The following is a 14362-nucleotide window of genomic DNA, read 5'->3' as shown; positions in this document are numbered from 1 at the left end:
AGACCTCACTCACTTTGCTCAGTATTCTGAAGGAGATGCTAAAGAGAGATTTCCCAGCGGCAGCTGCATTTTTAATCTCAGTAGAATTCTGTCTGACCCCTCCCCCAGCATCACGAGCCTCTCCTGTATGGGTATTTCCTCCCACATCATTCTAAAAGGACAGAGGTAACTATTTGGTGTTCCAGCGTCCACTTCAGCTAGACACATGTAAACAGAACCAGTCTCAGGTGTCTCCACATTCTTGAGTTGCAAGCCTATCAGGAGATAGGCATTAGAGGCACCTCTGCAAAAGATGTTGGCAGCAGGCAGGGCTGGTGTGTGCTTCTAGGGGTGGGTCTAATGTCCAGCATGAGAGTGTGAACAGCACTCATTGCTCTGTTATCTTCTTGGGGCCAGCCTTGCTACTTGATTTCAGCTGGTTCTGTCTAGTTTACCTCTAACCTGTCCTGCAGAGATCGCCCCCCTCCAGAGCTGTCTCCATCCTCATTTTTCCTTTGACAGGCATTGTTGAGTCAGGTTCAACAAGATCCCTTATTGCTCTGCCTATCCAGTCAAGACAATGCTTCCCAATTACCCAACTGACCCTCATGGACTGGAGATTTGCCCATGTGAACTGAGACAGGTTTGTGCTGAGAGGTCACTGTGTAGCCAATTGCCAGACAGAATTAGGCCCTACAGACAGAATCATGTGCATCAAATGTGTTGATTCCAGATCACTGAGGGAGTAGACAAATAAATGATACAGCGACACACACTTTTAAAAAAAAAAAAAAAAAGAATTGTCTTGTTGTGTGTGAATGCTTTGCCTACATGTATGTCTATGCCTGGTGCCCACAGAGGTCAGAAATGGGTGTTGGATTACCCGGGACTGGAGTTACAGATTATTGTGAGCCACCATTGTGGGTGCTGGAAACTGAATACAGGTCCTCTGTAAGAGCAACAAATGCTTTTAACTGCTAAGCCATGTCTCCAGCTCCACACTGTGAGAGTCTGAGCTATTCTTGCAGCTGGTGGCTATATGGTGATGTAGTTATCATTTTGTTATTGTTTTAAAGATGGAAGATGGTAGAATATCCTGGGAAGATAGGGGTTAATAATCCATTGTTGAGAAAGTGACGATGATGGTGATGACAATGACAATGGGAGGGAGGGGATAGTGTGATGGGGGTGAGAGGGGTGAGAAAAGACAGAACTTAGATGTAAAACCAGGGCTTTGCATTAGTCTCTGAGGAACTCTGCTATCACAGGCATAGTTGCAAGTGGAGTTGTGTGGAAGCTGGGTGAAAATATTGGGAGTTTCCATTGGGTTTTAATGTTCTAGTAAGGATTCTGTTTACTAACACATTTATTGTCATTTTACTTACCCCATAAACAACCTTTAAATAGTTCACTCTCCTCACTTCAGAATAAGACCTCACCACCTTTCTCACCATCTACCACTGTGCTGTTACAGTAGAATGTATTCATTCAGCTAATTTCCTATATAGTGTCTCTAAAGACATAGGATAATTATACTCCTAGCCACAGATCCCATTCTGCTGAGCATTAACTTCACAGTCTAATAGGTCAAGTCTATGAATCCCATCATTTTCTGTGCCTCAATTGTTCCTTGCCTTGTCCACATCATTCTTCAAATAAGTCACAAGCTATGCCTTGCTTGCCTTACTATGGATGAGACAAGTTACATAAGAAGCACTGCAACTGGGAAAATGGAGTCTTTTTTGAAAAAGATTTTAAATTTTCATTTTATGTGTATGAGTTTTTGCCTGCATTTTTGTTTGCATTTATGTCTCTATATCACATGTGTTCAGTGCCCACAAAGGTTGGAGGAGGGTATCAGATCCCCTGGAACTGAAGTTACAGATAATTGTTTGTAGACGAATTGCTAAACGGTCTTATTAAATAAAAACCCAGAGCCAGATATCGGGGTTGAAATGTGAGAGATCAGAGGAATAGGAGAAGCCACAAGCTAACCTCACCTCACTGACACCTCAGTCTCCAAAGATACCTACTTCCTGTATAAATTTTATTGGGGGACACAGTATATTGGGGGACACAATACATCACCATATTTCCCCTTTTTGTCTAATAAAAATAATAATAAAGTTATAACTAATATAAGAAAAACTATATACAATAAGTATAATAACTATATATAATATATACAAGCAATAAATACATCAACAATGTCTAGTCCATTTGCATTTGACAAATGCAGAGAAAATATTTCATTATCTATCCTATTTTGATGAGTCCAAAATGTACCTAATTCGCTTCCTATCCTATCTTGTATTACCAACAGAAAACTATCTTTTGATATCTTTCAAATTTATACACTTAACACCTCTTAGTGAGTTTCTTCTGAATTTCTTAACAAGGAAAACTATAACCATCTGATCTTCAACTCCCTCAGAGACCCGAGAAGGAAATAATATTACCTAGTAAAACAGGAAGTGCAAACAAGCAGCTTCCAAAATATGTGAGTTATGACAGAAACATCCAGCTGCCTGGACAGTCACCTGAGGTTTCTCTGCAATGTTGGGGCATCATCTTCAGCCTACAGTCTTAGCATATCTGACAGACTCATTTGTGAGGCAGGATGTATGCAAGGCTTGACCCCACTTTTGGTGCGAGTATTCCATGTCCCAGATAAACCTGAATTCCTCCAGTGTCCTGTCATGATTCAGGATTTTAAATTCTGGAAATTGCTGGTATTTTTGGAATTCAGCTTCCCATTCTTCTCAGCTTGTAGGTGCCTTCATCTTTATTCTCCTTTATTAAATGCCAGTCTACCATTGAGAAGCCAGACTCCATCAGCATAGTTACTCTTCCAAGAATAACTGCTCCAGCTACTGTTCCACTGCACACCAGGAGCCTTTGGTCTACTGCCTGCTCAGCTGCCTTCGAAGGAAGGGGCAATGTACCTTTTCCAGATTGCATAGTCACTTCAGCAATAGTGCCATATTGCCCTGGCCTCAGAGGATGCCTGTTGCCAAAGCTGCAACCACACTTGTCTTTGCAAGGATTGGTAGTCCTTTGTTTTGTGTCCTGTTTGTTCATTTTGGACAGCATACTGTCAGCAGTCAATGCAAGGGCACTTTCTTGTCCAGTGGTTAACTTTTGCCACAGTGAAAGTAAACTCCATGTGGAGGTTCTTCAATGCCCATATCTTCTCTGGAGTAGATTGGTGCTGCCAGGAGCAGACATGTCTCATAGTCATAAAAAAAAGAAAAAATCTGTTATTAAAATATCTTAAATGCCATATTCTGCAGATCTCTGAAGGGTTTGAAGATGACCTATCTATCTAAAATATATCTCTGTTTGACCTTGAAAACATACCTAATATGACTACAAGATCGATTGTAATGTCTAACTACTAATTTCATTTCTCTATATCCTAATAGTTGATAATCATAACTTGCTGTGGGATGGTCTGTATGTCAAATATGTTGCTGATTGGTCAGTAAATAAATCACTGATTGGCCATTGGCTAGGCAGGAAGTATAGGCAGGACAAAGAGAAGAATTCTGGGAAGTGGAAGGCTGAGTGAGGGAGACACTGCCAGCCGCCACCATGACAAGCCGCATGGGAAGATCCCGGTAAGCCACGAGCCATGTGGCAAGGTATAGATTAATGGAAATGGATTAATTTAAGATATAAGAACAGTTAGCAAGAAGCCTGCCACGGCCATACAGTTTGTAAGCAATATAAGCCTCTGTGTTTATTTGGTTGGGTCTGAGTGGCTGTGGGACTGGCGGGTGAGAGAGATTTGTCCTGACTGTGGGCCAGGCAGGAAAACTCTAGCTACAATAACTTTCAAGGATTAGCAAATTGCATTACATTGTTAAATGAACTGTATAGGTACAATATCTTGAACAAGATTATAAATACCCATACAGTATTTTTTAACAAAATCAATCTCAAATTTGTATCAATATACATAATTTATATACAATATATAAAAATCCAATCCAATGTAAAATACTTAAAACTAGTAGCTGCTTTCTAAAAGTAGATTCAATAATCTACCTTTTTATCTTATCATATCTATATAAATCAATCTCAAATTTGTAGCAATATACATAATTTGTATACAATATACAAAAATCCAATCCAATGTAAAATATTTAAAACTACTAGTTGCCTTTTAAAAGTAGATTCAATAATCTACTTTTTTTTTTTTTTTTTTCGAGACAGGGTTTCTCTGTGTAGCTTTGCGCCTTTCCTGGGACTCACTTGGTAGCCCAGGCTGGCCTCCAACTCACAGAGATCCGCCGGCCTCTGCCTCCCGAGTGCTGGGATTAAAGGCGTGCGCCACCACCGCCCGGCAATAATCTACTTTTTTATCTATATCATATCTATATCTTCTCCTTTTTCTTTTCAGAGTAGATTCAATAATTTACCCTTTATTCTATCATTTCTGTATCTTTTTTTTAGGGGTGAAAACCTGAGAGATCAGAGGAATAGGAGAAGCCACAAGCTAACCTCACCTCATTGACACCTCAGTTTCCAAAGATACCTACTTCCTGTATACCCATGCCTATATGCCTTTCTGTTCTGCTCTATCATTTGCTCTCTCTCTCTCTCCAGCTACATCACTTCCTCTTCCTGCTCAGCTGTGTCACTTCCTGTCTGTCTGTACAAACCTCCAGACCTCTGTGGTTAATACTGGGATTAAAGGCGTGTGTCAATGATGCTTGGCTCTGTTCCCAGTGTGGCTTTGCACTCACAGAGATCCAGACAGATCCCTGCCTCCCGAATGATAGAATTAAAGGCGTGTGCTACCATTGCCTGACCTCTATGTTTACTATAGTGGCTGGCTTTTTCCTCTGAGCCTCAGATAAATTTTATTGGGGGACACAGTATATTGGGGACACAATACATAACCACAATTGTTAACCACCATGTGGGTGCTGGGAAACAAACACAGGCCCTATACAAAAGCAACAAGTGCTCTTAACCATCTTTCCAACCCCAAACCTGGAATTCTTCTTAAGGACATACATTATTCCCTTGATATGCCTTCCTGATAACATCCCATGACTGACTTCCAGGTATCCATCATTACTCAAGAGTCAGGTGCACACTGTGAAATGAAGGACATTCTCTTTTTTTTTTTAACAATTTATTTTTATTTTATGTGTGTGGGTGCTTTGCCTTCACATTCATGTCTGTGCAGTATGTATGTGGGTGCATTGCCCACAGAGGCCAGAACAGGGTGTTGGATCTCCTGGGATTGGAGTACTAGATGATTGTTAGATGCAATGTGGGTGCTGAGAATTGAACCAGGGTCCTCTGGAAGAGCAGGTAGTGCTCTTAATTGCTGAGCCATCTCTCCATCCCCTATGAAAGATATTCTTGATTAGCTTTAAGAACAGTATCAAGATGAAGTTAATCTACAAGTCAAAAAAACAAAACAAACAAAAAACTAAAAACAAAAGAACCAAACTCTCCCCCTAAATCCCCCCAAAAACAAAAAATAAAAACAACCCCCAAACAAACAAAAAACACCCCCAAAAGACCAACAAAATAAAAAACCCCAAAGAACCAGCCAGGTGTTGTGGATCACTCCTTTAATCCTAGCACTCAGGAAGCAGAAGCAGGTCGATCTCTGTGTGTCTGAGGCCAGCCAGGACTACACAGTGAGGCCTTGTCTCAAAACAATAGCAACAAATAAACAAAACCACTAAGAAAAAACCAAACCAAAACCCAAATTCCCAAAGAGACAGGTATAGGGACATAGACCTATAATCCTATTACTTGAGAAACTGAGGCAGAAGGATCACAGGTTCTAGGTCAGCCTGCCTAAATAAACAAGCAGCAATTTAAAAAGGCAGAGATAGAGAGAAAGACTGGCATGGTGGTGTGTGCCTTTAACTCTAGCACTCAGGGGACAGTTGATTTCTTATGAGTGAGAGGCCAGTCTGGTCTATATAGTGTGCTCCTGGCCAGTCAGGACTACATAGAAAGACTGTACCAAAAACAACAAGCAAGCAAGCAACCTCCCAAAGAATGGGAGAGATCTTCGATGAAGCTTAGATTATCAAAATAAAGATAGTGGAACCATCCATGGAGGAGGTAAAACTCTGTTCCAGTTTTATAATCACTGTAGCAGAGGGGTCCATCGACCCAGAAATTTCTGTATAAATCCTAAGCCACATGGTCCCAATAAACTTCTCGTATAATAATGTAAAGAAACTTGGATATTAAGCTATCCAAGTAACTGGCATTGTTTCTGGGACAACTAAAGCTGGGTCACACACACATGAGCTTACCCTGAAGATTTTGCTGCATGTTCTGCTGAGGCCCCACCTATGTTCTTCAAGGTTCTTCCCAGGGGCTTCCTAAATCTTTTGAATGTGGGTGCTCAAAGCTTTACCGAAGCTCTTCTGGATACAAGCTCTCCCAACTTGGCAGGGGGTAAAAAAATAAGCAGGCAGGACTTCAGACAACTATTGGGAGTCAGGACATGTTCTTCCTACATTTTTCATTTACTTATTTCTTCTTCCTCTTCATCCTCCACCCAACCCTCCATTTCTCTTTATTCTCTTGTCTTTCTGAGACAGAGTCTTTTAAAAAAATAATTTATATTTTTTTGTGTGTATGACTGTTTCGCCTGCATGTATGCTTGGTGCCTGTGGAGGTTAGAAGAGGGCACTGGATGCCCTGGAACTGGAGTTACAGGTGGTTGGGAGCCATCATGTGGGTGCTGGGAATCGAACCCTGGTCTGCAAGAGCAGCCAGTGCTCTTAACCACGGAGCCATCTCTCCAGCCCCTGAGACAGGGTCTTATTCTGTACCCCAAGCTGGTCATGAAGTCAGGATCCTCTTGTTTTAGCCTCCTGAGTGCTGAAATTACAGGTGTGCACCACCAGAATTTTCAAAATTTAGTCCGAGATCACCAGTTAAAGACATGTATAGCCATATGCCTCATAGGTTTTGGTCAATGATAACCTCATATATGATGATAATCCCTAAGATTTATTACTTTTTTGTGTAGGTTCACTTGATTTTCGCAAGATATTATAGCAGGTTTTCCTTAGGTGTGTGATGATGCTATAAACTAGACTACAAGCCATGAAAGTGAACAGTACATAAAATTACAGTACCTGACTACTGAGTTGTTGGTTATGTATCTATCATACTGTTTCTCATAATTTTAGAATGCATCTCCTTATAAACCTCATACATCTCCTATTTATTGCATCTTTTGGTTGCATCATTTCCTCCTGTGTTAAATGTAATCTTGTGTTGTTTGTTGTGGACCCTATAGCACTAGGTATACTATTGGCCAGTCTGTCTGCCTATCCATCCATCCACCCACTCCCTTCACCATTATCTCCTATCTTATGTTATTAAGTACGTCAATAGCTATCTTTGTACTTTTTGCCACAGGTATGTAGTAGATTACACCATGTAAGTTTATGCAAGCATGTTTATTCCATCTATGTATCAACAACTGTCTATCACATCAAGCAATCAATCATATATCATTTAACCATTTGGATTATGTGAATTTATCTTATCATTTAGTTAATCAGCCAGTCATCTCTACTATTTGGGTTATGTGTGTCTGTCAAGCAATTGTTCCATCAGTTATTTTTCTAACATTTATCTAGGCAGCAGCATAGACCTCATAGGTCTGTGCATACACATGGGTGTTCACATAGAGATGCAATTCATAAATGACACATTTTCCAGAACCTACCCCTGTTCTTAAGTGATAGACACATGACTGTTTAGGATTTGGCCTTTTTGGGAACTTAAGCCATAGGTAAAGGCCTTGTATACTCTGGACACCCACGGGCAATTATTGACAAAAGCACTGATCTAAGAGGGGCAAAGAGGGCCCTTTGCCATTGGTTATGTCCCGTTATGAGAACAAGCTAGGATAATAGGGAAATGACACCACGACTCTCTTTGTGATGCATCAGCACTGTAAAAAACTAGAGACAACACAAAGACTATTGCTGTGCTATTTTTACCTTGTCTAATTCACTACCTACTTCACATGACAAGAATGTTAATATCCACCAGCTAACTAAATGTGAGTGTATCAATTCATTAAAAGGGCATAAAGAAACATGTGGTTGACTCTGGCATAAAGAAACATGTGGTTTACTCTGGTATACAGAAAATATCCACAAAATGCTTGCTTTTATTATTGATATTTTTCTTTTTTTTTTTTTTTTTTTTTTTTTTTTTGGTTTTTCGAGACAGGGTTTCTCTGTGTAGCTTTGCGCCTTTCCTGGAACTCACTTGGTAGCCCAGGCTGGCCTCGAACTCACAGAGATCCGCCTGGCTCTGCCTCCCGAGTGCTGGGATTAAAGGCGTGCGCCACCACCGCCCGGCGATATTTTTCTTTAGAGACAGGGTCTCTATAGCCCTGGCTAATCTGGAACTCTATATGTAGGCTGGCCTTGAACTCACAGAGATCCTTTGCCTCCTTAGTGCTGGGATTAAAGGCATGTATTACCATACCTAGTCCATAAATGCTTGTTTTTAAATGTTTCACACAGTGCAGTATTCAACATCCACAGGCACCTTGCTCTATAAATATATTCTTCATTTTTACATAAAAAATACATTTATTTTAAGTGATTTTATTGTTATTATTATTATTACCAAAGTTTCCCCTCCCTCTTTTCCTCCAAGCTCTGCCCCCCTCCCTTCTCCCTTAGATTAATTCTCCCTTCATTTCCCTTCAGAATGGGGCAGGCCTCCCATGGATATTAACAAAACATGGCATATCAAGTTGCAGAAAGACTAAGCATCTCCCCTTGTATTAAGGCTGGGCAAGGTGACCCAACCCAGTATGAGTAGTAGGGTCCCAAAAGCCAGCAAAAGAGTCAGAGACAGCCCGTGCTCCCACTGTTAGAAGTGTCACAAAAAGATCAATCTACACAACTGTAACATTTATGCAAAGGGCCTAGGTCAGTTCCATGCAGGCTCCCTGGTTGTCAGTTCAGTCTTTTTGAGCCCCTATGAACCCAGGTGAGCTGATTCTATGGGTTTTCTTGTGGTGTCCTTGACCCCTCTGGTTCCTACAATCCTTTCTCCCCATCTTCCATAGGATTCCCTGAGCTCTGCCTAATATTTGGCTGTGGGTCTCTGCATCTGTTTCCATCAGCTGCTGGATGAAGCCTCTCTGATGACAACTGGGCTAGGAACCAATTTATGAGTATAGAAGAATATCATTAGGCATCATTACTGTGACATTTGTTCTTCAGTCATGTTTGGTTCTATCCTAGGTCTCTGGGCTATCCAGCTGCTGGTTCCTGGCCATGCAGGCAGTGTCAAGGGTAGGCTCCCTCTTGTGGCATGGGTCTCAGGCTGCACCAGTCATTGGTTGGCCACTCCCACAATTTCTGCTTCACCTTTATCCCTAGCACATCTTGTAGGCAGGACAAATTGTAGGTCAAAGGTTATATGGCTGGGTTGGTGTCCCAATCCTTCTACTGGAAGTCTTGCCTGGTTACAGGATATGGCCAGGTTGGGCTATGTGTCCCCTATTGCTAGGAGTCTTAGCTGGGGTTGCCCTTGTAGATTCCTGGGAATTTCCATTGCATCAGGTTTCTACCTCACCTTGTAATGCACTCCCTTTCCAGTCATCTCTTTCAGTACTCTTTCCTTCCATCCCCCACCTGATCCCTTCTGTTCTCATCCCCACCCACCCCCTTAGTATTCATATGCACCATGCTCTGAGTCTTTATAATTTGTCTAATTCCTATTCAAACTTCCATTGTAGAGGCTGTAAGAAAAAATTGTTCTACTTTGAAATTTTTTTCTTTTGTTTAGATCTTGGCAACTATCCAAGATTTGTAAGTGCTGTAACTACACAGGTGCTAGGATTATAGGTGTACACATTCACTGCCACAGTCATATCTTTTTTGTGGTGATAGGAATTTAACCTAGGCCTCATACATGCTAGGCAAATGTTCTATCACTGAGGTATATTCCTAGACTATGCTTTGCCTTTTAAAGACCGTCTTTGTTTGTTTGTTTGCTTTTTATTTGCCTGTATGTTTTCTTGAGAAAGAAGGTGTGGAGTTGAAAGAGTGGGGAGGTGGGGAGGATATGGGAGGAGATGAGGGAGGGGAAACCCTGATCATAATGTATGTATGAAAGTAACTTTATTTTCAATTAAAAATAAAAATTAAAACTACTTAAAAGAATACAGCTAGCCTAAAGTAAAAGAAATATGTAGGCTTCCTTTGTGTAACAAGCTACTAGAATATCCAGGGGCTGCTGTCAAAGCTTGTATGGATGCTGCCTGATATCAGTGCAGCCATCTTGAGTCATGACCATTATGATTATCTCTGAAAGACCCTCATTGGTTTTTTACTGCATGGTTTCTACTTAACTATAAATAAACCAAATCATCAGAGCAACAGCCTGAGGCGTTATTAATGAACACCAGTAACAGGGATGTGCTTCTTTGTTTTGTTTTTTGAGACAGGGTTTCTCTGTGTAGCTTTGTGCCTTTCCTGAAACTCAGTTGGTAGCCCAGGCTGGCCTCAAACTCACAGAGATCCGCCTGGCTCTGCCTCCCAAGTGCTGGGATTAAAGGCATGAACCACCACCGCCCGGCTGGGATGTGCTTCTTTGATAGTGGCAGACAGTGGAAGATGTACATCCCAACTAGAATGATGTTATTTCTGTTCTGGACCTTATACCCATTTCTGACCCAAATGGCAAGATCCAACTGGTCTTATTGTCACTTAGCACCTCCCTTCTATCAGCACATCATTCAACATGTGGCATTCTGTGCAATGCTAGCTCTGTCTGCCACTCTTTGGTGTCTTGGCAGCTGAGGACTACTCTGCTGCTTTGCTCTGAACAACTCCACATTTGGCAGCCTGTATCCTTTCCATATTTAATGAAGCAAGTCTGCTAAGAAGTATCTACGTTATTTTCTTCTTGAGAAAACAGTGCTATATGAGTTTGAAATGTTCCCCACAAGCTTATGTGTTTGAACATCTGGTCTCCAGCTGTTGATGCTGTGTTGGTAAGTTGTGGAACCTTTTGGGACATGGGGCCTGATTTTCAGGTGAGCTTATTGGTTACCACCTGTCCAATTCAGGCCTGTGCCCCTTCCTGAGCTTGATCTGTCAGAGACACAAGCATGCTGCCTCACACTCCTGCTATTGTAGATAGGGCTCCAGTCACGCTGTCTTCTTCACCATGCTAGACTGTGATATCCTAAACCCTTAGCTAAATCAATCATTTTCCCCTTAAGTTGTTTGGTCAGGTGTTCTCTCACAGCAATGAGAAAAGTATTTAATACATAGAGTTCTCTCTTCATTTGTCAGGAGTTTCCAGGCAAAACAAAAAGAAAACAAACAAAACAAAACCAAAAACAAAAAAACAGTCACTATATCCTCTAATACAAAAAAGAATTTTATTTTATACACTGAGTATCATCTGTTGGTTCTATTTTGAAACAAATGAACTATGATACAGATGGTAATTTTGTTTTCTACAAGCATGATGAGTGAGTGGGAGTCGGGGCATAGAGGACAGATAGGAGGGTCAATGTTGCTTAAAATGTTGACAAACTACGCCTGACACAGACAGTAAAAACTACAGAAGCCAGTAAGTTGTGGGCACACATTTTTGCATTCAACAGGAAACGGAATGAAGAGAAAAGATTGAGGGAGGAAGGCAGGGAGGGAGGGAGGGAGAGGGCAAAAGAGGGAAGGAGAGGAAGAGAGAGAGACAGACAGAGAGACAGAGAGAGAGAGACAGAGAGAGACAGAGAAAGAGACACAGAGAGAGAACAAAGCAGACCTTTACATTTGACAAACTGCACTTGGCTTCATGATCTATTCTTTAGTCAGACAAAACATAAGGCTCTAAGATGTTGAGTGGGGTCAGAGTTGAATCCTGTAATATCCATCTGGCCATTTGGTCCTCTACAGCATCATCCTGGATGTGCTGGAAAAAATCTCATGAAGGGCTTCTGTGTGACTACACTGCTTTCAAGGTTGAATTTAGTCACAAGACTTAACCATTCCTCACAATGTTTCAGGAGTTGTAAACAGTGTTGGACAACGGCATTATACATGGGCTACTCCTTGACCATGGAGATGAAACACCTGCTGTAGCACCGGGGCAAATGATGGTATGCAAATGCTGGCTGCTCCAGAAACAGCTGTGGCTGGATTGTTTCGTGTGGATGGGCTTAATGAGTGTGGGCTGCATTCTCCTGCAGAGATTCTTGCGGCCAGCACAAAGTTCCTGTCTGTTGCTATCTGGGAGGCCAAGGAAGTGTGTGGTCTTCCTTGGGCTTCCTCTTGTGCATATTGAACCTTTCTGTTCTGGCCTTTCATCCTTTGAATTCAACATAATAAGTCTGATTTGGCTTAGATTCATCTAGGGGGTTCAGCCAAATCTTCAGCCTGATCCTGGACACCCAGAGTCTCTCTAATGAATCATGCTTCAACCACCCATCATCCACCCCGTAGCAATGTGGAACTTGTCAAATGTAAGCCATACTCTGACAATAGGCTAATTTTTGACAAATGATCTTATGTAAAGATGAACAGATTTTTACTTGGGGGACAAAGATGCAGTTTATCTGGACCCTTCCAAAATTGTATTCCCAAATTAATATATTCTCAGGGACAGGGAATTTGATATACACTTACTCAGGGAAAACTGCTATGATCAAAGTAATGCTAGAATCTCCACACAACTTTCTCTGTAAAGTGTTTAGGTGTCAGAGCCCACACACATCACTTAACACAGTTACAAGGTACTTGATTCTGCAGATAGACATCTCTCTCCCTTATCCATAGACTGAAACCTACCTATTGCCAACCCATTCACACCCTCACAGATGTGGCCAACTTCCCAGGTCTTCCTGTGCCCACAGGAAAGCCAAAAGAAAAGGCCCTATCTTCTGGTCTGTTCTTCCACTGCTAATTTAAAAAAGAGACCAGCATCAAATTATGACATGATGAAGACAAAGGTCATCTGATTCAGTGATGGAAACCTTGATATGTATACAAAGCCTTATTTAGTTATTTAAAAATGATAAAAAAGATTCATCATTAAAAAATATCTGTTTTATTTGCCTGTGAGGTAATCATAAGGAGAGTAGAAAAGATTAGTTACATTCTAAATGGTTCATAATTCATCTTCAGGATTGATCCTCATTTATTGTCTTCAAATAGTGCCACTATCTGGTGACCAAGTATTCAAATCTATGAGCCTCTGGGGGCCATTAATATTCAAACCACCACAGCAGCTAAGTAAAGTGGCTGAGATCAGGCTTGTGTCAGGATGTCCCTGTATGGACGCCCAAGGAGGCCACTGTGTGAAGCTGTGAAAGTGAAGACTGGATTGTGTTGGAGACCCCAAGATGTTTGACATGCTAGGGCCATGGGATCTCTGCCAAAGGGAGTTGCACAGAGGGAGTGGAATCAGCCCAAGAGAGAAAAATGTGTTGCAGTCAACAAAGCTGAAAGGAATTGGAGATCTGAAAAGCACTTTGACATCAGACATGGAGATGTAGAGTTTGGAGTTTGCACAGCTGGTTTTAGGTCTTGCTTTGGTCCAGTATTTCCTCACTATGCTCCCTTTCCTCCATTTTGGAACGGTAATGCACAATCTGTGCCATTGTATGTTGGGAGTATGTTATCTGCTTTTGGATTTTGATTTTACAGGGGTTACAATTAAGAGATTGCCTTGAGTCTCAGAAGGGACTTTGAACTTTTTAAATTTATTTTTGTTTTTACTTCCCCACCAATGTTTCCCCTTCCTCATTTCCTCCAAGTCCCTTTCTCTGACTTCCCCTCCTCTGTTTTTCTTTAGAAAAGGATGTGCCTCCCATGGATATCAGCCAGCCATGGTATATCAAGTTGCAGTGAAACTAGGCACCTCCTCTTATATTAAGGCTGGATGAAGCAATCCAGTAGGAGGAAAGGGTCCAAAAAGCAGGCAACAGAGTCAGAAACAGCTTCTCTTCCCACTGTTGGGAGTTGTACAAGAAGATCAAGTTTACAAAACTGTCACATATATGTAGAGTGCCTAGGTCAGTCCCATGAACGCTCCCTGGTTGTCAGTTAAGTCTCTGTGAGCCTCTATGAGCCCAGGTTAGTTGGTTCTGTTGGTTTTCTTGCTATATCCTTGACCCCTCTGGCTCCTACAATCCTCCCTCTCTTCAGCAGGATTCCCCGAGCTCTGCCTAATATTTAGCTGTGGGTCTCTGCATCTGTTTCCATCAGTTGCTGGATGAAGCCTCTGATGACAGTTTGCCTAGGCACCGATCTGTGAGGATAACAGGATATCATTAGAGATCATTTCATTGACTCTTTTTTCAGTCGTGTTTGGTTCTATCCTAGGTCTCTGGGCTATT

General features: G+C 41.6%; 1 protein-coding gene across 1 annotated transcript in view; it reads left to right on the top strand.

Annotated features, from left to right (window-relative positions):
* LOC131898808 (uncharacterized) overlaps positions 1 to 14362 on the top strand; it is a 398643-nt gene that overhangs the window by 284505 nt on the left and 99776 nt on the right. The window lies entirely within an intron of this gene.

This window comes from Peromyscus eremicus, chromosome X (genome assembly GCF_949786415.1).
Source record: "Peromyscus eremicus chromosome X, PerEre_H2_v1, whole genome shotgun sequence".
Taxonomy (NCBI): domain Eukaryota; kingdom Metazoa; phylum Chordata; class Mammalia; order Rodentia; family Cricetidae; genus Peromyscus; species Peromyscus eremicus.
The sequence above is the reverse complement of the archived record's forward strand: the minus strand, read 5'-3'. Positions and strand labels throughout refer to the sequence as shown.